The sequence below is a fragment of the Suncus etruscus genome, chromosome 17 (genome assembly GCF_024139225.1).
Source record: "Suncus etruscus isolate mSunEtr1 chromosome 17, mSunEtr1.pri.cur, whole genome shotgun sequence".
NCBI lineage: Eukaryota > Metazoa > Chordata > Mammalia > Eulipotyphla > Soricidae > Suncus > Suncus etruscus.
This window is the reverse complement of record NC_064864.1, coordinates 62,681,449-62,707,052: the sequence shown is the minus strand read 5'-3', so window position 1 is coordinate 62,707,052 and position 25,604 is coordinate 62,681,449. Positions and strand designations below refer to the sequence as shown.

General features: G+C 38.1%; 1 protein-coding gene and 1 non-coding gene across 2 annotated transcripts in view; both read right to left on the bottom strand.

Moving 5' to 3' along the window:
* The window catches only part of CCDC172 (coiled-coil domain containing 172), a 78,317-nt gene that overhangs the window by 5,649 nt on the left and 47,064 nt on the right, over positions 1 to 25,604 (bottom strand). The window lies entirely within an intron of this gene.
* On the bottom strand, positions 217 to 322 carry LOC125995434 (U6 spliceosomal RNA). The gene has a single exon (XR_007490965.1). It is a non-coding gene; the product is annotated as a U6 spliceosomal RNA (small nuclear RNA).

Sequence of the window (25,604 nt, the reverse complement as noted above, 5' to 3'; positions counted from 1 at the left end):
TTGGGGAGTATTGCCATTTTAATGATGTTAACCCTGCCAATCCATGAGCAGGGTATGCGTTTCCAATTCCTGTGTCCTCTCTTATTTCTTGGAGCAGGGTTTTTTATAGTTTTCTTTGTATAGGTCCTTCACGTCTTTGATCAAGTAGACTCCAATATATTTGAGTTTGTGTGGCACTAATGTGAATGGGGTTGTTTTCTTTCCTTTTTTTTTTTTTTAAATATGGAACGCTTCACGAATTTGAGTGTCATCCGTGCTCAGGGGCCATGCTAAATTCCCTGTATCATTTCAATTTTAGTATATGTGCTGCCGAAGCGAGCACGGGGTTGTTATCTTAATGTCCATTTCTTTCCTATAATCATTGGTGTATAAAACGGCCATTGATTTCTCTGTGTTAATTTTGTCGCCTGCCACATTGCTGTATGAATTTATTGTTTCTAGAAGCTTTTTGGTAGTCTTTAGGGTTTTCTAAGTAGAGTATCATGTCATCTGCAAACAGTGAGAACTTGACTTCTTCCTTTCCTATCTGGATGTCCATGATATCTTTTCCTTGCCTACTCGCTATAGCAAGTACTTCCAGTACCATGTTGAATAGGAGTGGTGAGAGTGGACAGCCTTGTCTTGAACCAGAATTTAGAGGGAAGGTTTAGTTTTTTCCACTGAGAATAATATTTGCCATTGGCTTGTGGTAGATGGCCTTAACTATATTGAGAAAGGTTCCTTTCATTCTCATCTTGCTGAGAGTTTTGATCAAGAATGGCTGTTGGACCTTATCAAATGCTTTCTCTACGTATATTGATATGATCATGTGATTTTTATTTTCCTTGTTGTTGATGTTGTGTATTATGTTGATAGTTTTATGGATGTTAAACCCATCCTTGCATTCCTGGGATGAAACCTACTTGATCGTAGTGAATGGTTTTCTTGATGAGGCATTGGATACTATTTACCAGGATTTTGTTGAGGATCTTTACAGCTGTGTTCATCGGGGATATTGGTCTGTAATTTTCTTTTTTCGTAGCATCTCTGTCTGGTTTTGGTATCAAGGTGATATTGGCTTCATAAAAGCATTTTGCAAGTGTTCCTGTTTTTTTCAATTTCATGAAAGATCCTGGCTAGGATTGGTAGTAGTTCCTCTTGAAAGCTTTGAAAGAATTCACTAGCAAATCCATCTGGGCCTGAGTTTTTCTTTTTGGGCAGACATTTGATTACCATTTTAATTTCCTCAATAGTGATTGGGGGTGTTTAGATATGCTACATCTTCCTTACTCAACCGTTGAAGGTTATAAGAGTCCAAGAATTTATCCATTTCTTCGAAGTTCTCATGTTTAGTGGCATAGAGTTTCTCAAAGTAGTCTCTAATTACCCTTTGGATCTCTGCAATATCTGTAGTGATCTCCCCCTTTTCATTTATAATACAGGTTATCAAGTTTCTCTCTCCTTCTTTGTGAGTTTTGCCAATGGCCTATCAATCTTGTTTTTTTCTTTTTTCAAAAACCCAACTTCTACTTTCGTTGATTTTTTTTTCAGATTGTTTTTTTTTGTGTTTCCACTTCACTGATTTCTGCTCTCAACTTAGTTATTTCCTTCTGTCTCCTTATTTTTGGTTAATTTTGCTGGTCATTTTCTAATTTTAAAAGCTGTATTATTAATCTGTTTAGGTATGCCTCTTCTTCCTTCCTGTTGTATGCTTGTAAAGCTATAAATTTTCCTCTCAATACTGCTTTTGCTGTGTCCCATAGATTCTGATAGTTTGTGTCTTCATTGGCATTTTTTTCCAGGAAAGTTTTGATTTCCTCTTTGATTTCATCTTGGACCGACTCGTTGTTCAGTATCAGGCTGTTTAATTTCCAGTTGTTAAAGTATTTCTTCTGTGTCCCTTTGTAGTTCACATCTAATTTCAGAGCCTTGTGGTCAGCATAGGTAGCCTGAAAAATTTCTATCCTCTTGTTTTATGGAGGTATGTTTTATGTGTCAACATGTGATCTATCCTGAAGAATGACCTATGTACACTGAAGAAGAATGTGTTTCCAGGTTTTTGGAGATGGAGTGTTCAATATATATCTACTAGTCCTCTTTCTCCCATTTCTCTTTTCAGAGCTAGTATATTTTTGTTGGTATATTAGTATATTGTTGTTTCAGTTTGGTTGACCTATTAAGTATTGACAAGACCACATTGAGGTCTCCCACAATTATTGTGTTACTATTGTTGTCTTCTTTCAAAATGTCAATAATTGTATTAGATAAATTTCTGGTCTCTCATTGGGTGCGTACATATTTAGTAGTGTGATTTCTTATTGTTGCACATATCCCTTGATTAGTACAAAGTGTCCATCTTTGTCCCTTACAACTTTTCTGAGTCTAAAGTTTGTGTTGTCTTATATTAATATGGCCACCCCAGCTTTTTTTAAGTATGTTGTTTGCTTGGATGATTTTCCTTCAGCCTTTGATTTTGAGTCTATGTTTGTTCTGACTATTCAGGTGTGTTTCTTGTAGGCAGCAGAAGATTGGATTCATCTTTTTGATCCATTTAGCCACTCTGTCTCTTAACTGGTGCATTTAGTCCAGTGGCATTGAGGGAGATGATTGTCATGGGATTTAATGTCATCTTTGTGTATAAGTTTGGTGTGTTTGTTGGTCTGTCTTGTCTTAAAGTAGACCTTTTAGTTTTTCTTTTAAGGATGGTTTTGCACCTGTGAGGTTTCTGAGCTGTTGTTTATCTGTGAATATCTGTATCCTTCCTTCAAACCTTTACATGAGTTCGGCTGGGTACAGTATTCTAGATGAGGCATCCATTTCATTCAGTCTTGTCACAATATCCCACCACTGTCTTCTGGCCTTGAGAGTTTCTTGTGACATGTATGCTATAAGTTTTAAGGATGCTCCTTTGAATGTAATTTCCCTTTTTGATCTTGCTGCTTTCAGTTTTCTATCTCTATCTGTGTGATTCATCGTTGTAAGGAGGATGTGTCTTGGGGTGTTTTTTTTCAGGTCTCTTTTAGCTGGTACTCTTTGGTCATGCAGGATTTAATTGCATGCAGTCTTTAGCTCTGGGAGTATCTCTGTGATGATGTCTTTGATTGTTGATTTTTCCTGGGGATCTCCTTCCTGGGGCTCTGGGACTCCAATAATTCTAATGTTGTTTCTGTTGAGTTTATCAAAGACTTCTATTTTCATCTGTTCACATTCCTTGAATACTTTTTCCATAGTCTGATCATTTGTCTTAAGGTTCTTTTCCAATCTCTTTTGCCGTATGGAGTTGTTCTTCATTTAATCTTCCAATTCACTGATTATGTCCTCAGCTGATGTTACCCTGTTGTAGAGGCTGTCCATTGAGTTTTTCAGTTGAGCTACCATGTTTTTCAGATCTGTTATTTCAGTTTGGAGTTTTCTGATTTCTGTCTTTGTGTTCTGTTCATCTAGAGCAATGTTTTCTTTGCTTTCCATGAGGATTTTCCATATTTCTATTCTAAACTCCTTATCTGAGAAGTTAACCAGATGGTAAGTATTTTTTGGGTCATCAGAGCTATCATCTTCATTCTCTGTTCATAGTGTGTGCCTGCGAGGTTTCCTCATTGTCATGCTCATATTATGACTTTTTCTGCGTGTTGCAGTGGGTTTCATTAGTTAGAAAGAATGTGTGGCCACAAAGCTAACAGGTCCCTTCAGCTTCCTCCCAGTCGGCAATCTCACAGCAGGACAAATTCCTTTCAGAAAGTTCTTTATATAACTGACCACATTAGTATTTCTAAGCAGAATTATATAATTATGTTAAGGTACTAAAAAGGCTTTAAAATATTCAAAATGCATTATTAATACATACAAATAAAACAAGCTATTATATTATCTACCTGATTAAAAATACATATATAAACATCTTATTTATTGGGTGACCCATGTGTCAATCCTTTTACCATGAAGAATGAAGATGCTTAATGTAGCTAATTCTTTTTAATTATTTTGATAGAAGAACCAATCATCAAAATTAGTTTAGAAACCAATTTAGAGAAAATAATTAGAGGGCTAAAAATTTGAAATAGTAAGGCTACTAAATTTTTCAAATAATTTGACAATACATTAAAAATATCAGAATTAGATTAATCTCTTCAAGGCGTGTCTCGCTGGGGCTGTGAGTTTTCTGTTGGAGTTGTGGATTGTGCTGGTTTCTTTGCTTGGCAGACACTTGGGGGCCTCCCCAGGCATCCCCTGACGGCTTGCCTCGGCTGAGGCGTGTCTCGCTGGGGCTGTGAGTTTTCTGTTGGAGTTGTGGATTGTGCTGGTTTCTTTGCTTGGCAGACACTTGGGGGCCTCCCCAGGCATCCCCTGACGGCTTGCCTCGGCTGAGGCGTGTCTCGCTGGGGCTGTGAGTTTTCTGTTGGAGTTGTGGATTGTGCTGGTTTCTTTGCTTGGCAGACACTTGGGGGCCTCCCCAGGCATCCCCTGACGGCTTGCCTCGGCTGAGGCGTGTCTCGCTGGGGCTGTGAGTTTTCTGTTGGAGTTGTGGATTGTGCTGGTTTCTTTGCTTGGCAGACACTTGGGGGCCTCCCCAGGCATCCCCTGACGGCTTGCCTCGGCTGAGGCGTGTCTCGCTGGGGCTGTGAGTTTTCTGTTGGAGTTGTGGATTGTGCTGGTTTCTTTGCTTGGCAGACACTTGGGGGCCTCCCCAGGCATCCCCTGACGGCTTGCCTCGGCTGAGGCGTGTCTCGCTGGGGCTGTGAGTTTTCTGTTGGAGTTGTGGATTGTGCTGGTTTCTTTGCTTGGCAGACACTTGGGGGCCTCCCCAGGCATCCCCTGACGGCTTGCCTCGGCTGAGGCGTGTCTCGCTGGGGCTGTGAGTTTTCTGTTGGAGTTGTGGATTGTGCTGGTTTCTTTGCTTGGCAGACACTTGGGGGCCTCCCCAGGCATCCCCTGACGGCTTGCCTCGGCTGAGGCGTGTCTCGCTGGGGCTGTGAGTTTTCTGTTGGAGTTGTGGATTGTGCTGGTTTCTTTGCTTGGCAGACACTTGGGGGCCTCCCCAGGCATCCCCTGACGGCTTGCCTCGGCTGAGGCGTGTCTCGCTGGGGCTGTGAGTTTTCTGTTGGAGTTGTGGATTGTGCTGGTTTCTTTGCTTGGCAGACACTTGGGGGCCTCCCCAGGCATCCCCTGACGGCTTGCCTCGGCTGAGGCGTGTCTCGCTGGGGCTGTGAGTTTTCTGTTGGAGTTGTGGATTGTGCTGGTTTCTTTGCTTGGCAGACACTTGGGGGCCTCCCCAGGCATCCCCTGACGGCTTGCCTCGGCTGAGGTGAGTGTTTGGGGGCCGGAGTTGCAGATCAGGCTGACTGCTGGACCCCTAGGCCCGGCAGACATTTTGGGACCTCCCCCAGCCTGCATCAACCTGGGAACTTTGACCTGATTCAGCATTAATCTCTTCAAGGCGTGTCTCGCTGGGGCTGTGAGTTTTCTGTTGGAGTTGTGGATTGTGCTGGTTTCTTTGCTTGGCAGACACTTGGGGGCCTCCCCAGGCATCCCCTGACGGCTTGCCTCGGCTGAGGTGAGTGTTTGGGGGCCGGAGCGCGGCCGCTCCGCTGCGCTTCGCGGCCGCGCACTCCACCTCGCCAATGAGTACCACCACAACACGTAGAAAAACCCACAGCGTAAGCGAGACAATGGGGAGACTACGCAGACCAACTTCAACCATAGAGAATGAAGATGGAAACTCTGATGACCCAACAACGACCAACTACCTAAGCAGTCTTTCAGAAATGGAGTTTAGAGACGAAATATGGAGGTTGCTATCAGATATCAAAGAAAGTATAAATCAGAGCACTAATAAAAATCAAGAGAATATGAAGACAGAAATCAGAAAACTCCAAACTGAAATATCAGATCAGATAACAGGTCTGAAAAACTCAATAGACGAATTGAAGAACATAATGGATGAGTTTTCCAACAGGTTAACAGCAGCTGAGGATAGAATTAGTGCTTTAGAAGATGAGATGCATAACAACTTTACACAGCAGAAGAGATTAGAAAAAAACCTCAAATCAAATGATCAGACAATGGAAAATTTACTCAAAGAATATGAGAAGATGAAAATAGAAGTCTTTGATAAGCTCAACAGAAACAACTTCAGAATCATTGGAGTTCCAGAGACCCAAGAAGAAAATCTTCAGGAAGAATCAATGGTTAAGAACATCATCACAGAGAAACTACCAGAGCTAAAGAAAACATGTGACCAAATCCTGCATGCCCGAAGAGTACCAGCTAAAAAAGACCCCAGTAGAAACACCCCAAGACACATCCTAGTCACCATGATGAAACCCACCGATAGAGATAGAATACTGCAAGCAGCAAGATCGAAAAGGGAAATTACATTCCACGGAGCATCCTTGAAATTTACAGCAGACCTGTCACCAGAAACACTCAAGGCCAGAAGGCAGTGGTGGGACGTAGTGGCAAAACTCAATGAAATAAATGCTTCGCCAAGAATATTGCACCCAGCAAAACTAAGTTTCAGGTTTGACGGATGTATACACGGCTTCACAGATAAACAACAGCTCAAAATCTTTGCAGACTCAAAACCAGCCTTAAAAGAAAAACTGAAAGATCTACTCTAAAAACAAGACAGAACAAAAAACACACCAAACTTCTACACAAAGATGGCAATAAATCCCATGACAATTATTTCTCTCAATGTCAATGGACTAAATGCACCAGTTAAGAGGCACAGAGTGGCGAAATGGATCAAAAAACTGAAGCCAACCTTCTGCTGTCTACAAGAAACACACCTGAATAGTCAGAATAAACATAGACTCAAAATCAAAGGCTGGAGGAAAATCATTCAAGCAAACAACACCCTTAAAAAAGCGGGGGTGGCCATACTAATATCAGATGACACAAACTTTATACTCAGAAAAATTGTAAGGGACAAAGATGGATATTATGTACTAATCAAGGGATTTGTACAGCAAGAAGAAATCACTCTCCTAAACATATACGCACCGAATGAGGGTCCAGCAAAGTATTTAATACAATTGTTGACAAATCTGAAGAAGGATATCAATAATAACACAATAATTGTGGGAGACCTCAACACAGGCTTGTCAACACTTGATAGGTCAACCAAATGGAAACCCAACAAAAATATACTAGACCTGCAAAAAGAAATGGATGAAAGAGGCCTAGTAGATATATATAGGGCACTCTATCCTCAGAAACCTGGATACACATTCTTTTCCAATGTACATGGATCATTCTCCAGGATAGATCATGTGCTGGCACATAAAACATACCTCCATAAAATAAAAAAGATAGACATTTTGCAGGCTGCCTTTGCTGACCACAAGGCTCTGAAGTTAGATGTGAACTGCAAAGGGACACAGAAGAAAAAATTTAACACCTGGAAGTTAAACAGCCTCATACTCAATAACCAGTGGGTCCGAGATGAAATCAAGGAGGAAATCAAAAGGTTCCTGGAAACAAATGACAATAAAGACACAAACTATCAGAACTTATGGGACACAGCAAAAGCAGTACTGAGAGGAAAATTTATAGCTTTGCAAGCACACATCAGGAAGGAAGAAGGAGCTTACCTGAGTAGCTTAATGACACAGCTAATAGAACTAGAAAGTGCTCAACAAAAGGACCCAAAAATAGGGAGACAGAAGGAAATAACAAAGCTGAGAGCAGAAATCAACGAAGTGGAAACCCAAAAAACAATCCGAAAGATCAACGAAAGCAGAAGTTGGTTCTTTGAAAAAATAAACAAGATTGATAGACCATTGGCAAAACTCACAAAGCAAAAGAAAGAGAGAAACTTGATAACGCGTATTAGAAATGAGAAGGGGGAGATCACTACAGATACTGCAGAGATTCAAAGGGTATTCAGAGAATACTTTGAGAAACTCTATGCCACTAAATATGAGAACCTGGAAGAAATGGATAAATTTCTGAACTCATATAACCTTCCACGGTTGAATAAAGAAGAGGTAGCATATCTAAACACCCCCATCACTATTGAGGAAATTAAAACTGTAATCAAAAATTTACCCAAAAACAAAAGCCCAGGCCCTGATGGATTCACGAATGAATTCTTTCAAACCTTTCAAGAGGAACTACTACCAATTCTGGCCAGGCTCTTTTATGAAATCGAAAAAAACAGGAATACTTCCAAATAGCTTTTATGAAGCCAACATCACCTTAATACCAAAACCTGATAGAGATGCTGCCAAAAAAGAAAATTACAGACCAATATCCCTGATGAACACAGATGCAAAGATCCTCAACAAAATCCTGGCGAACAGGATCCAGTGCCTCACCAAGAAGATCATTCACTTTGATCAAGTAGGTTTCATCCCAGGAATGCAAGGATGGTTTAACATCCGTAAATCTATTAATATAATACACAACATAAACAACAACAAAAATAAAAATCACATGGTCATATCAATAGATGCAGAAAAAGCATTTGATAAGGTTCAACACCCATTCTTGATTAAAACTCTCAGCAAGATAGGAATAAAAGGAACCTTTCTCAATATAGTCAAAGCCATCTACCAGAAGCCAGTGGCAAATATTATCCTCAATGGAGAAAAACTAAAATCCTTTCCTCTAAATTCTGGTACAAGACAAGGCTGTCCTCTCTCACCACTCCTATTCAACATAGCACTGGAAGTACTTGCTATAGCGATTAGGCAAGAAAAAGATATCAAGGGAATTCAGATAGGAAAGGAAGAAGTCAAGCTCTCACTGTTTGCAGATGACATGATACTCTACTTAGAAAACCCTAAAGACTCTACCAAAAAGCTTCTAGAAATAATAGATTTGTATAGCAAAGTGGCAGGATACAAAATTAACACACAAAAATCAATGGCCTTTTTATACACGAATAATGATAGGGAAGAAATGGACATTAAGAGAACAATCCCATTCACATTAGTTCCACACAAACTCAAATATCTTGGAGTCAACCTGACTAAAGATGTGAAGGATCTATACAAAGAAAACTACAAAACACTGCTCCAAGAAATAAGAGAGGACACGCGGAAATGGAAACACATACCATGCTCATGGATTGGCAGGATCAACATCATTAAAATGGCAATACTTCCAAAAGCATTGTACAGATTTAACGCGATTCCTCTAAAGATACCCATGACATTTTTCAAAGAAGTGGATCAAATACTTCTGAAATTCATCTGGAACAACAAACAACCTCGAATAGCTAAAGCACTCCTTGGGAAAAGGAATATGGGAGGCATTACTTTCCCCAATTTTAAGTTGTATTACAAAGCAACAGTTATAAAAACAGCATGGTATTGGAATAAAAACAGACCCTCAGATCAGTGGAATAGGCTTGAGTACTCAGAGAAGGTTCCTCAGACATATAACCACCTTGTTTTTGATAAAGGAGCAAAAAATCCTAAATGGAGCAGGGAAAGCCTATTCAACAAGTGGTGTTGGCACAACTGGTTAACCACTTGCAAAAAAGCGAACTCAGACCCCCAGCTAACACCATATACAAAGGTAAAATCCAAATGGATTAAAGACCTTGATATCAGAACTGAAACTATAAGGTATATAGAACAACATGTAGGTGAAACACTCCAGGACATTGAGACTAAAGGCATCTTTAAGGAGGAGACAGCACTTTCCAAGCAAGTGGAAGCAGAGATAAACAGATGGGACTATATTAAGCTGAAAAGCTTCTGCATCTCAAAGGAAATAGCGCCCAGAATACAAAGGCCACCCACTGAGTGGGAGAAATTATTCACCCAATACACATCAGATAAAGGGCTAATATCCAAAATTTACAAGGTACTGACAGAACTATACAAGAAAAAAACAACTAACCCCATCAAAAAATGGGGAGAAGAAATGAACAGACACTTTGAAAAAGAAGAAAGGCAAATGGCCAAAAGGCACATGAAAAGATGTTCAACATCACTAATCGTCAGGGAGATGCAAATCAAAACTACTATGAGGTACCACCTCACGCCACTGAGATTGGCACACATCACAAGAAAGGAAAACAAGCAGTGCTGGCGGGGATGTGGAGAGAAAGGAACTCTTTTTCACTGCTGGTGGGAATGCCGTCTAGTACAACCTTTATGGAAAGCGATATGGAGATTCCTTCACAAACTGGAAATTGAGCTTCCATACGATCCAGCTATACCACTCCTAGGAATATACCCAAGAAACACAAAAATACAATACAAAAAACCCTTCCTTACTCCTATATTCATTGCAGCGCTATTTACAATAGCCAGACTCTGGAAACAACCAAGATGCCCTTCAACAGATGAGTGGCTGAAGAAACTGTGGTACATATACACAATGGAATACTATGCAGCCATCAGGAGAGATGAAGTCATGAAATTTTCCAATACATGGATGTACATGGAATCTATTATGCTGAGTGAAGTAAGTCAGAGGGAGAGAGAAAGACGCAGAATGGTTTCACTCATCTATGGGCTTTAAGAAAAATGAAGGACATTTTTAACAATATCTCAGAGACAAGAGAGATGAGGGCTGGTAGGTGCAGCTCAGGACATGCAGCTCATCACATAGAGTGATGAGTGCAGTTGCAGAGATGACTACACTGAAAACTATCATAAAATGTGAATGAATGTGGGAAGTAGAAAGCCTGTCTCGAGTACAGGTGTAGGGGGGTGGGGAGGAGGGAGATCTGGGAAATTGGTGGTGGGAATGTTACACCGGTGAAGGGGGGGTGCTCTTTACATGACTGTAATCATACAACTATAATCATGTTTGTAATCACGGTGTTTAAATAAAGATAAAAAAAAAAAAAAAAAAAAAAAAAAAAAAAAAAAATATCAGAATTATAATAAAGCCATCTCAAAATAATTTAATTAAATGGAAAAATATATAATTAGAAAACAATTAAAAATATTAATTGTCAATAGCTAATGTGAGTTTTTTGTTGCATAGAAGGTGATAAAAATGTGAATTACTGTGCTGAGGAAAGACTCTGAGAGCTAAAGATTGCAGGCTTTGTATGCAGAAGCCCTAGGTTCCATTCCTGGCACCACATGATCACTCACCACAGTATAGTGCTCCAGCATATTAAATCATTCTATTAATTCTTCATAATAAAAACAGTGCTGTACTGACAAATAAATAGATCAGTGGGACAGAGAAGACAAGAATAAACCATATAATACATGCTAATGGTGGCACTCCAAATCACTGAGGAGAAAAAAAGAGAAACTTTTAATAAACCATATTTGGAACACTATATGGTGATTCTATTTTTGTTTTGTTTTTTGCTTTTTGGGGGGCCACACCCAGTGATGCTCAGGGGTTACTCCTAGCTATGTACTCAGAAATCACTCTTGGCTTGGGGGCCCATATGGGACACCAGGGGATCAAACTGTGGTCTGTCCTAGGTCAGCACATGCTACCCTACTGTTGAGCCACCATGCCTGCCCCAATATATGGTGATTTTCTATGTGACTATAAATTGGATGGTTAACATTAAATTTGAGTCTATATTTATAGTATTTACAAAAATACACCCTAATATTTCAAAGACTAAACTATAAAAATAAATCCTTCTAACAGCAGGAAATAAGAAAAGACTAAAAATTTGTCACAGATTTGGAGATGATTAAAGTAACAAAAAGGGTCCATTGTAATATGCTTTTCTGGATTAGACCTTGGTCAGGTAAAGGTTTAGTTGAAAAACTTGTGAAATCTGAATAAAGTCAATCTTCTAAAAAAATAAAAATAAATAAATCCTTCAAGGTAAGATGAATGCAGGTAAATGCCTTTCTAAGTCAGCTGTGAGAGAAGATTTCTAAATATGGCTCAAATAAAAGTGTTACAGGAGAATATTAAAGTCAATTACACTTTTGAAGAAATGCAGAATGAAAGTGTAAGTCAAAAGATGAATGAAAATATGATATAAAAATAAATGCCATGTGTATTAAGATAAAAGATATAATACTCCAAATATCTAAAGAAATTAATAATCAAGGGAAAATAAAAACAAATATCCTGTTTTTTAATATGGAAAATGTCATGTCCAGGCAGAGTATATAAATTATCCTCAAACATATAAAAATTCTGTTACACTCATAATAAAAATATTACATATTTACTATACAGGGATATAATTTTCCATCTATCAGATTGATAAGACTTCAAAATTGTATTCACACACTCTTTGGATGAGGCTGTGGGAAACAGGTGTACTCAAATTTTGCTGGTAGGAATCCAAAATAGATAAGCCTCAGTGGAGTAGAATTTGGCAATATCTAACAAAACTACATCTATATTCTCCTTTTGATCCTGGTGTCCCAAATCAGTAATTTATCTTGCAAAGAGAAAACAACATATGCACAAAATTATTTATTAAAGCAATATTGTAATCACAAAATGTCCATACTTATATTGTTGAATAAATTGTAGTCTAGCCATACAGTGTAATATCATATAGTCTAAAAGAAGAACATATCTCTTTACTAACAAAATATATTGCTAAATGAGACAGGTAGATACAAAAGACAATAGTATTTACATTTGTGAAAAGGATATGTAACAAGATACATGTATACTTTTTTAAAAAGCACATACATGATGGGGCTGGAGAGGTGGCGCTAGAGGTAAGGTGTCTGCCTTGCAAGCGCTAGCCAAGGAAGAACCGCGGTTCTATCCCCTGGCATCCCATATGGTCCACCCAAGCCAGGGGCAATTTCTGAGCACTTAGCCAGGAGTAACCCTTGAGCATCAAATGTGTGTGGCCCCCCCAAAAAAACCCAAAATACTGCACCTAAAAAACACATACATGAAAGGTAAACCACAAACTAGTGAAAATGGTATTAAGAAGTAGATGAATAAATTTGGAATAAATTTGGAGTGGAATGAAATTCATCTGGGTGTTTATATATTTACATATATATATATATATATAAGAGATTTCTGAATTCTACTGGCACTTTGCATATTCGATGAAGAAAGCTGACAAATTTGAGAAGGAAACCATAATTTTTTAAAATTTTTTTTATTTTTAATTATGAGAACAAAGATGCAAAGAAAGAGGACAAGGTAAAGTTACAGTGGAAGGACAATCACCCATAACATAATTCTCAGAAGTCCCCTTGCTGATATCTTAACTTTGAAATTTCAGCCAAAGAACATTAAGATAAATAAGACAGAATCCATGTACAATTACTTTGTCCCTCAAGTCCCCAGATTGTAACACATTATATTTCTTAACAGCACACAAGGCAATCTAAAGCCATAAAACTTACGTAACTCCTTAAACATTACAGGCATAGTATTTTTCTACATTTCCATGTACATGCATATTAGCTTAAGTTGACCTCAAATTTTAAGTGGGTTCTTTTTAAGGATTAGAGTCAAAAGAGCACAGTAAAAATGGTGTTAGAATGGCAATTGTTGTTTGCATAGGCCCACCAAAATATGAGGGACATAGAAAGGAATAACCTTGGCCTAAATACAAAGAGACCCGACCCCTGAAGTTTCCTGGCACAAGACCAACTCTAGGCTCCAGGCAAGCTAGATCGTCCAATCCAAGACATTGTGGTGCCAACATACTTTTATTTTTCTCACAGTCTCTGTTGTTGGAATCATGGGAAACCATAAATTTTAAAACCAGAAACACCAGAATTAAATGTAAACTGAATATAGTAAGCAAAGTGCATTTCCAATTATTAATCATAGAGGAAATTAAAAAATTCTAGTATTTTCACTCTAGTTTGAACACACTCCGTGGGATATGCTGAAAGGCATTATGAACTACAAAGGTGTCTTACATTTTAATCTAGTGTCTGTTATTATTTGGAATACACAATAATTCTAAAATTATATTTTGCTAAATTGTAGAACTCAGAAAATGGATAACTTCCCTGATGCTAAGAATAAGAGTTTTCAGAAAAATAATAAGTTTTCAAAGAAAAAAAATACTGTAATGAATGGGGCAGTGGGAAGTCCTTTTGCTATCTGTGTTAAAGGGAATAATATAAACTGCTGATTTTTACAAAATGTGATTGTATAAGAACATCCCTCAAAAAATTGTAAATTGAGAGCTAGAGTGATAGTGCAGAGGATAGAGCATTTGCCTTACACATGGCCAACCCGGGTTCATTCTCTGGCATCCCATATGGTCCCCCAAGCTTCTGAGGACAGAGCCAGGAGTAACCCCTGAGTGCCATGGGGTGTAGCCCAAAAACAAACAAGCAAAAGCAACCTGGAATTTGAGCTTCCTTATGACCCAGCAATACCACTCCTAGGGATATATCCTAAAAACACAAAAACAATACAAAAGTGCCCTCTGTACTCCTATGTTCACTGGAGCACTATCTACAATATCCAGAATCTAGAAGCAACCCAGATGTCCAACAACAGATGAATGACTAAAAACTGTGATATAGCTACACAATAGAATATTATGCAGCAATAAGGAAAAATGAAGTCATGAAAATTGCCTATACATGGAAGGTCACGGAGATTATTATGCTTAGTGAAATGAGTCAGAGGGAGAGGGATAAACAGAATAATCTCATCTATCTGTGGGATATAACAACAATAAAGAAAGATAGTATGATAATATTATCCAGAGACAACAGAGATGAGGATCAAGAGGAGAGGTCCATGAAAGGAAGCTTGCCAAAAAGAACAGAAAATACAGTTAGAGTAGAGAAAGTTCTACTATGACAATGATAGTTGGAACTGGTCACTCTAGACAAGAACTGGGTGCTAAAAAGGAATAAAATGACATGCATGGCACCACTTCAATAATAGTTCAAACCACAGTGTCAAAAAAGAAGAGAGAGAGAGAGAGAGAGAAAGAGAGAGAGAGAGAGAGAGAGAGAGAGAGAGAGAGAGAGAGAGAGAGAGAGAGAGAGAAGTAAAATTAGTAAAATCCTAACCCAGAAGTGAGAGGGGAGTGGCAGGAAGAAGGGGTGGAGGGAAGGGGAAGGTTGGGGAGGGAGACAGAAACTGGAAACATTGGTGGCAGGAAATGTGCACTGTATTGCAAATCAAAGTGTCTATAAGGGGGAAAAAGGGAAGAAAAAGAGAGGGGCTGGAGAGATAGCACAGCGGTAGGGCATTTGCCTTGCATGCAGAAAGACGGTGGTGCGAATCCTGACACACCATATGGTTCCCCGAGCCTGCTGGGGGAGATTTCTGAGTGTAGAGCCAGGAGTAGCCCCTGAGCGTTGCCGGGTGTGACCCAGAAACAAAACAAAACAAAACAACAAAAAAAGAGCGAGATAGAGAGAGAGAGAAGGAAAATGCAGGAAACTGGAGACATTGATGGCAGGAAATATGCATTGGTGAAGGTTGCTTGCTGTACATTGTAAGACTGTAACTCAATCATGAACAACTTTATCTGTAGAAAAAAGAACTGTATTTTAAACAACCTTGTAACCATGTTGTTTAAATTAAAAAATAAAAATAACTAATCTTAAAACATTTAATAGGGTAATAAACACAGCATAAAATGTACTACAAAAAAAAAACAAAAAATATTGCAAATGTTATTTATGTTCATGTGAAATTCTCAGAAGCAAAGGCACCAGTAGCAAAGAATATTTCTAGTATGATAGATGAAGCATCAAAGTACCGTTTCCAATGAAAAAATACCAAGACTCTTTTAAAATCCTAGTTCCAGAACTGAGGGAAGAAAAATTTAAGGCAAACCTAAAACATCTTTTCCACTAGAAAATAATTACCAAAACCCAGACTAATGTGAACATGTAGAAAGGCAGAGAGATTGATCCTAAAGGTTATTATACCTTTGACCATATTTAGATAATTTGACTATCAAAATAATAAAGGATAATATCACACAAAACTTCAAAGAAATCCATTAATCATAAATAGTCTTAAGGCAGTAGTACAAAGAGTTGGGGAGGGGAGGAGAGTACTTCTGAAACAGAATTTATAAACTAGGAAATTCCATTATGAAAAAATTACCATTCTGAAACACATCAGAGAAGAAGCATTAATGGATCCTGAAATTAAATGATTGGATGAAAACTCATAAGGGGGAAAAAACTAAAAGAATCATCTCCTGGATCACATATTAATCATCAATAATCAGGAGTATTTTCCTACTGGAGAAATCTAGCAACATAATCTTAATTAGGTGATTACTCCTAATATTTTCAAAATCAAAGTGATATTTTATAGCTCCTGACATAAAACTTTATGGACAAGTGTTCTTGCAGAACCATGTGTAACTGGAATATAGTCTCAAAGGATCCAATAAATGCAACTTGAGAGACAACTTACAAAACAACTGGCCTTGACTCTTCAAATAATGAAGGAGGGAGAGGGGGCATTGGTGGTAGGAAGGTTGCACTGATGAAGGGGGGGTGTACTTTTTTATTACTGAAGCCCAACTACTACCATGTTTGTAATTATGGTGTTTAAATAAATATTTTAACTTAAAAATATAAGAGAATTCTAAATATATACTATGAATACAATGATAGGGCTCTGTTGTATTATAGATTATAATTGTCTATAGTATGTTAGACTGTGATGATGCAGAACAATATCGTGTTTTCAGAAATTGTCATGGTATTTAAGGATGAAATTTTGTCATCTACAACTTAACCTAAAATGATGCAGATTAAAAGATGGGAAGACAAATGAATAAATGAATAAGGACTTCACAGGTGAATTCTAAACTTTTCGTAAATTTTTTTTCAAAATAAACCTTGACAATTCTGTAAACTGTGGTATAAATTTGAAAACAGATTAAATGGGCACATTGCTAAACAACCAAATTAATTGTTTCTAAATTAATTCCACGAGAACTTAAGAGCTAACATTTCCAGATACATTACAGCATAGGTACCACTTCCATCCACTGGAAGGTCAATATTCAGAATGCCTGTTCAGGTACAGTTCTAAGAGTGCTGCTCCAGGAAGAACTGGGGAAATCATACCCTTTCCGGGTAACAATCATTGTGTGATGAGCGTTTAGGAATGAAATCATAAAGGAACTCTGAAAGAATTTTAAATTAGGAAACAGAGACTAGTTATTAAATCTGAGCATCAGATGTTTTCACAAGCATAAAATCCTTCAAGTAAATATTTTAATAAATGGAAGGTAAACTGAAGAGTTAGAATGTACTATGAATCCCATGGCTTTAATGGAATAAAGACTTCACTCTAATTAATTTATCTTTTCACATAAAATGGTAGAGTTCTTTCTTCCTACTCTGTCAATACTTTCTCCTCCCTCTTTTCTGTTCTAATATACTAAGGTTATGTAAAACCTGTCATGCCAATAAGAATGGGGAGGAAGTGGCCACTTTCCCTTTCAGTTAGCTCACAATGAAAAATGACAGACTACTGAAATGAAGGAGGGCACTGAGAACAAATTATAAGGAGCATTTCCCTACTCAGCATATAATCAAGCAGCAGAATTTAGATCTGCACTTAAAAGAAAAGATTGCTGTTGCCAGCTTTAAGAGAGGCTGCATGATAATGGTATGAATATTAATATATCTGCATCCAGCCCAAGCTACAGGGCGATGCTTCAGTGCTTCTGCTGATTGCCTCGCCCGGTCAAGAAGGACTTCTTTGACAGACTGTACCATAACTACGGGCAGGGCAGTTTACACTGCCTACTGTCACCTTTTTTGGAATCATCAAGTGCCAGCATGAGCCCACTGCAAGTTATTAGTAGAACTTATCTTCTGAGGGTTTTTGTGGCTTCTCTAGATTCTGACACTGCTTCTTAGTGCCACAGCCAAGCCCTAAGTAAAAATTATAAGTACACTCAGCCTTAGCTGTAGAACTATACTCTCAAGTAGAGAAATCATAAAGCCCCTTTTCTTTCTTAAAATTACACCAAATCCAAAGACAACAACAATATAATCAATACCCAATCTTCAACAAGCTATACACAGAGGGAACCAGTTATACTAGCAGTCTGGGGAGCAAAGGAGGGGAATGCTGAAAACAGGATTGGAGGGAGGACTACAACTGGTGGTGGGTATACCCCTGATTCAATGTCATTATGTACCTTAAATATTACTGTGAAAGACTTATAATTCAAGTTGGTCACAAAAAATATTTTAAAAATTTATATTCACCCCTTTTAAATAAACTTTCATCCACTTAAAGTGAGGTTTTCCAATTTTTTTATCTTTTGATTACTATTTTAACTGTGGCAACACTGAGTTACTATATTTTATAGGAATAAAATAGCAGTGTTTGCACCATGCACACATCAAAGTTACTAGATTTTCCGAGCACTCTGGGAGAGTAGATACCTCTCCCCAGCCATTTCCCTACCCGCTATTGTCTCAGCTCTGCAGACAGAATCCCAGGGTTTTGTTTTCATTTGGTCCTGTCTGTTTCTTTACTTTGATATTTTTTATATGTCACATATGAGATCATCTGCTATTTGTCTCTCTCCTAATTTATTTCACCAAGTGTAACACCTGCAATTCCATTCACATTATTGCAAAAGGAAAATTTTCCTTTTTCTTTCTTAAACTTTTCACATTATTTGTTTACCTATTTTTGATTTTTAAACCATACCCAGCAATATTTAGGGGTTATTCCTGACTCAGCATTCAGGAATTATTCCTGGTGGTGCTCAAAGAAACTTATAGGGTGCCACATGCAATCAAGTACTTTATCTGCTGTATTATCACTATGGCTCTGCAAAAGGAAAAATTTTCTTTTAAAAAATAGCCAATTAAATATATGAGGGAAATGGAAAGCCTGTCTAGAGTACAGGCGGGGGTCGGGTGGGGAGGAGGGAGATTTGGGACATTGGTGATGGGAATGTTGCACTGGTGATGGGTGGTGTTCTTTACATGACTGAAACCCAAACACAATCGTGTATGTAATCAAGGTGCTTAAATAAAATATTAAAAAAATAGCCAAGTAGTAGTCTACTTAAAATATATACTACAACTTCTTTTTCTAGTCATTTGTCGTTGGGTATTAGGGTTGCTTCTCTATTTTAGACAGCAAAATGCACAGCAATGAACAGAGGAGTGCATATGTATACTCAAATAGGAGTTCTGCTGTGTGGATGTATGTGCTCTTTGGAGAGACACCTAAGAGTGGACTTTCTGGATTAAAATGGCATTTATTTTTAATAGGAGCCACAGGAGCCATGGCCCATTGTTCCCAGAGGCCTGGGGCCCGATGAAACAAGCATTTCTTTTTATTGCTGCTCTCAGCAGCCAGTGTCTTTCCCACCCCTGGTCTTTTTAAATATAGACCATTCTCAAAGGTCTAAGGTGATAGCTCATTTTTATTTTGATTTACATTTCCCTGATAATAAATGATAACAAGCATTTTTCATAGACTACTAGACTACTTAAATTTCATTGGTAAAATGCCTATTCAGCTTTTTTGTCAACTTTTATGGGGTTGTTTGTTCTTATGCTGGCAAGTTCAGTAAGTTCTTTATGGATACTGAGTATCAGACTTTTATTAGTCCTATAATGCAAAACTGCTTTTTTCATTCAACAGGGTATATATTCGTTTGAATAATAGTGGATTTTGTAATGAGACATCTTTTCGGTTTGATGTAATCTTATTTGTTTATTTTTACTTTTGTTTCTCTTGCTAGAAAAACCCAAGGACATCTATGGAGCCAATAGTATAGTGTACTTCTCTATATTCTAAGGTTTCAGATGAAGTATCTAAACCTTTCATCTGTGTGGTGCGTGGTATGACACGTAATATTATTTGCCCAAAGAATTCCTTACACATTCCTTTCTCCACCACCTGATCTTAACTCCTCTATTGTAAATTAGCTGTCAATTTATGTGATGATGTATTTCTGAATACCTAAGTCTATTCCACTAATCTATGCATCTATTTTTATTTTAATACAAAGGCTTGTAGTTGGGTTGAAGTCAAAGAACAAGATACCACCATTCTTTTTGCTTGACTGCTTTGGAAATTTAGGTTTTCTCTGGTTTCATTCCAATTTCATTGAAGAATGCCATCGGACTTTTGTAAATTCTATAAATTTGGAATTCTGTAAATTGCTTTTGGAAGGATGCTGATTATAAGCATGTTAAGTCTTCTAATCCTTGAGCAGGAGATATCAGAAAGAAAGCATTTTTTCATGTGCCTTTTGGCGATTTGTATTTCTTTTTTTTATCCGTGTCTGTTTATTTCTTCTCCCCATTTTTTGATGCAATTAGATGTTTTTTTCTTGTAAAGTTCTGTCAGTGCCCTGTATATTTTGGATATTAGCCCTTTATCTGATGGGTATTGGGTGAACAGTTTCTCCCACTCAGTGGGTGGCTCTTGTATCCTGGGCACTATTTTTTTTTGAGGTGCAGAAGCCTCTCAGCTTAATGTATTCTCATCTGTTGATCTCTGCTTCCACTTGTTTGGAAAGTGCAGTTTCCTCCTTGAACATGCCTTTAGTCTCAATGTCATAGAGTGTTTTGCCTACGTGTTGTTCTATATACTTTATGGTATCAAGTCTGATATCAAGGTCTTTAATCCATTTGGATTTTACCTTCGTACATGATGCTAACAGGGGGTCTATGTTCGCTTTTTTGCAAGCGGCTAACCAGTTCTGCCAGCACCACTTGTTGAAGAGGTTTTCCCTGCTCCACTTAGGATTTCTTGCTCCCTTGTCAAAAATTAGGTGATTGTATGTCTGGGGAACATTTTCTGAGAACTCAAGCCTATTCCACTGAGGGTCTGTCTTTATTCCAATACTATGCTGTTTTGATAACTACTGCTTTGCAGTACAGTTTAAAGTTGGGGAAAGTAATGCCATGAAAAATACTCCTCATCACTGATCATCAGGGAGATGCAAATCAAAACGATGAGATACCATCTCACACCACAGAGATTGGCACACATCACAAAGAATGAGAACAATTGGTGCTGGCAGAGATGTGGAGAGGAAGGAAGTCTTATCCACTGCTGGTGGGAATGCTGTCTAGTCCAACCTCTATGGAAAGCGATATGGAGATTCCTCCAAAAACTGAAAATTGAGCTCCCATTTGACCCAGCTATTCCACTCCTAGGGATATACCCTAGGAACACAAGAATACAATACAAAAACCTCTTCCTCACACCTATATTTATTGCAGCACTATTCACAATAGCCAGGCTCTGGAAACGACCAAGATGCCCTTCAACAGACGAATGGCTAAAGAAACTGTGGTACATATACACAATGGAATATTATGCAGCCATCAGGAGAGATTAAATCATGAAATTTTCCTATACATGAATGTACATAAAGTCTATCATGCTGAGTGAAATAAGTCAGAGGGAGAGAGAGAGAGACGCAGAATAGTCTCATTCATCTATGGGTTTTAAGAAAAATAAAAGTCATCTTTGCAACAATCCTCAGAGACAATGAGAGGAGGGCTGGAACTTCCAGATCACTTCATGAAGCTCACCACAAAGAATGGTGAGTGCAGTTATAGAAATAACTACACAGAGAACTACCATAATCATGTGAATGAATGAGGGAACTGGAAAGCGTGTCTAGAGACAGGTGGGGGGGGGTGGGATGGAGGGATATTTGGGACATTGGTGGTGGGAATGTTTCCCTGGTGAAGGGGGGTGTTCTTTACATGACTGAAACCTAATCACAATCATATTTGTAATCAAGATGTTTAAATAAAAAATGCAAACAAAAGAAGAAAGAAAGAAAGGAAGGAAGGAAGGAAGGAAGGAAGGAAGGAAGGAAGGAAGGAAGGAAGGAAGGAAGGAAGGAAGGAAGGAAGGAAGGAAGGAAGGAAGGAAGGAAGGAAGGAAGGAAGGAAGGAAGGAAGGAAGGAAGGAAGGAAGGAAGAAATTCACCCAAATACCCAGAACACAAACTCATAAGCTTTAGAATTCAGGTATTTGGGGGAGAATGAGGATCCCATAATTAAAGAGCTTGCCTGAAAGTGTGAGACTGTGCATTCACTCCTGGGTGTAACCACAAGGGCCTCGCATGGCAGCTTTGCTGCCTGATGTCCGGAGCCCAAGTGATTCCCAACTGGACAGCAGCCTGGTGTGTGTGAGCACTAAAACCAAAGGTGAGCTTTCTTCCCAGTGAGAACAATGTCACAAAGATTAGATGTGTAAAGACTGTATTCAGGGTGTGACCCTGGGCAAGCACACGTGTAAGCGCCAAAGGTAGAAGGTGATTAAACGTGGTAGTATCATGCCTAAACATGGGAGCAACATGACCTCAACATGGGAGCAGCACAACCTAAACATGGGAGCAGCACAATCTAAACATGGAAGCAGCACAACCTAAACATGAGAACAGCACAACTTTAAACATGGTAGCATCATACCTAAACATGAGAGTGGCACAACCTAAACATGAGAGTGGCATCTCTATACATAGGTGTGGCATGAACTAAACATGGGAGCAGCACAACCTAAAGATGGGAGTGGCACATCCTTAAATATGAGAGCATCATTCCTAAACATGGGTGCCTAAACATGAGAGTGGCATCTCTATACATAGGTGTGGCACGATCTAAACATGGGGGCAGCATGACCTAAATATGGGAGTGGCATCACCTAAACATGAAAGCAGCACGACTGAGCCTGTGTGTTGACTCCGACTCACTGCATCATCAATAGAGCAAAGGAATAGGGAAAAGAAATTCAACATTGGATATATTTCATTGGAATCTTTACTTTCATAGAAAAGATAAAATGCAGTGTTACCTCCTAATTTTATCCCCAAATATACCAAACACAGTTCATCAGCAGAATCTGCACATTAATTAAAACCACTTAGCATAAACATGCAGTAATTGAAGAGGTTACACCAAATTTAACTTATGGCACCCTTGTAAGTAGTTTCTTTACGTGGTAAGGGCCACACCCAGTGGTGCTCAGGGGTTACGACTGGCTCTGTTCTCAGAAATCAGTCCTGGCAACATCAGAGTACCATATGGGATCGAACTGGGTTGGCCATGTGCAAGGCAAAAGCCCTACTCACTCGTACGGACCTGGTTTCTTTATTTTTTCTACCACAAATAACATGATTGATACTTTTGTGCATGATTCTTTACTTTTGAAATAAAAATATTTTCTTTGATATAAAGAAAATAAGTTCAACTATTGAGTCAAATGGCATAAATATTTTAAGATGTTTATAATAAAATTATGTATACTAAATTGCAATACAAGCAAATATGATGCAGAGTTACATCAGCAATATATAAAGAGTCCTTCCTTAACCACATACTTGCCAATTTTGATGGTCACTTAAGAATTTATTTTAAATTTTGATAAAAAAATAATATTCAGTAATGTTGATTTGCATTTAATTGATAAGCAGTATGACCATCTGTTTTTGCATCTTGTTCTACTTTGCCCAGCATAGTATATTGTAAAATATGAAGGTTACTAAATGTCTATTAGACAAATACACTAAATTAATTTCACTTAAATTTTTATCAGTTAATTTAATAAATTCTAATTCTTGATCATAATACTATAAGTTCTGGTTCATCATTTCATACTGCTGCCTCTTTTTGGTACATGGGATTTTAAATATTCTAAGTAAACCCATTAACAGCATCCTTTTATTTTCTTAGTCATTAAAGGCTTTATTTCTTCATCATCTTCTTCTTCTTCTTCTTCTTCTTCTTCTTCTTCTTCTTCTTCTTCTTCTTCTTCTTCTTTTCTCTTCTCTTCTCCTCTTCTCTTCTTCTCCTCCTCCTCTTCTTCTCCTTCTCCTCCTTCTTCTCCTTCTCCTTCTCCTCCTTCTCCTTCTCCTTCTCCTCCTCCTTCTTCTTCTTCTTCTTTTGGTTTTTGGGTCACACCTGGTGATGCTCAGGGGTTAATCCTGTCTATGCACTCAGAAATTGCTCCTGGCTTGGGGGATCATATGGGATGCTGGGGGTCCTTCTTAGGCTAGCGCAGGCAAGGCAGACACCTTACCTCTTGAACCACCACTCTGGCCCTATTTCTATTTTTTAAATGAAAATCTCAGGCCTTTTTGGGGGGTCATATTTGGCAGTGCTCAGAGGTTACTCCTGGCAAGCTCTGGGGACCATTATGGGATGGCAGGAATTGAACTCTCATCCATTTCAGGTCAGCCACATGCACAGCAAATGCCCTACCACTGTGCTATCTCTCCAGCCCCAAGCCCCCTTTATTTTTATTTTTGAAATTTTAGGTGCATGCAAACAACACTGTTACTGATAAGGTTTCGTCTACACATCCCAATACCCCAACTTCCACCAGCCTGTCTCCCCCTCAACCTCCCTGTCTCCCACTCCCTGTTCTCCACTATAATAAACTCAGTTCTGTACACAAGTTTTTAGGCTGTTTCTGCTAGCTTTTTGTTATTCGTTTGGGGTCTGAGAAAAAGTGTAAGTATTAGAGTAATTACCTTGCATGTAGCCAAACAAAATACATCCCCAGAACAACATGGTCCTCCAAGGATACATTGGGAGTAGCCTATGAGATCTGCTAAGTATGTCCCCCAGTCTCCCAAATAAAAAAGTAGTCATTTCTAGTTGCCAGTTTTTTACATGGTTTTACTTTCCTAAATTTTTCCTAGACTCATATGAATGTTATTTCCTTAGTATTTAAAACTAAAATATACTATTTAAAATGTTTAATAACCCTCTTCACATACAGTTTACTTCTGGAAATAAATTATTAATTTGAATTGTGAAGGTAGAATGATAAATTTTCTTTCTTTCCTTTATATTTTTTGCAAATCAGTTTTATTAAGATAAGTATAGAGAGATATGAAAGAGAGAAAGAAAAAGATACATGCTCAAGAGAGAACACAGGCTTTTTCTGTGTGAAAGAAGCTGCAATTACACATTTTTCTGACTATTTTACTACTGGGCTTCCAGCAGAAAGGTAAGCAACTTACAGATATATACAAATGAACCATAAAAGATCTGCTGATATTGGGGGAGGTAGGGGTGTGGCCAGCATTTGTCACTCCAAACAAATGTGGGGTTGATTCTGGCTAACTACCTCCCTTTAACATATAGTTGGATGGATTTTTTCTATCTCTTTCCCTGCCTCCATGCCAATGGGCAATTTATAAAGATAAGCAGATAAAAACTGGAGAAAAAGTCTCTATTTGACATAAAAAATCTAATAAATTCTTAAAATGATTATTTACAAATTACATATGGTATGTGCAATAAGCAAAACCATATCAAAGTTGAGGGGACAAATATTCAATTTTCATTAGAACTGAACTGTAAGAACTATCAATTGATTCTACATCGAAATTTTCCTGCATTTACTTAGAAGTTTTAGTAACTATAGTACATGCCAAGAATTCACAAGATAAAGAATATCTATTAGCTTGAAGGCTACATAATCAATGCTGTAGAGACACGTCTGTTGGTAAGTAAATGATGGAGATTTGCCCCCCAAAATGCAGAGTCAACAGAAATACTCAACAAAATATGTAACTAAGAACAGTCCTGGAATTCAATGAGGATTCTCATATTTTATAAATGTTAAAAGAACAATAATTATTTTACTTATAGGTTCCAGAAAATCTGGAACTGTGATCTTGTTACACTAGTCTACTTTGATGCCATCTTTATTGATAACACAAAGTACTGCAAACATATCAGGTAATTAAGAACAAATTTCTAAGAATATTTTTAATTATGAATACTTAG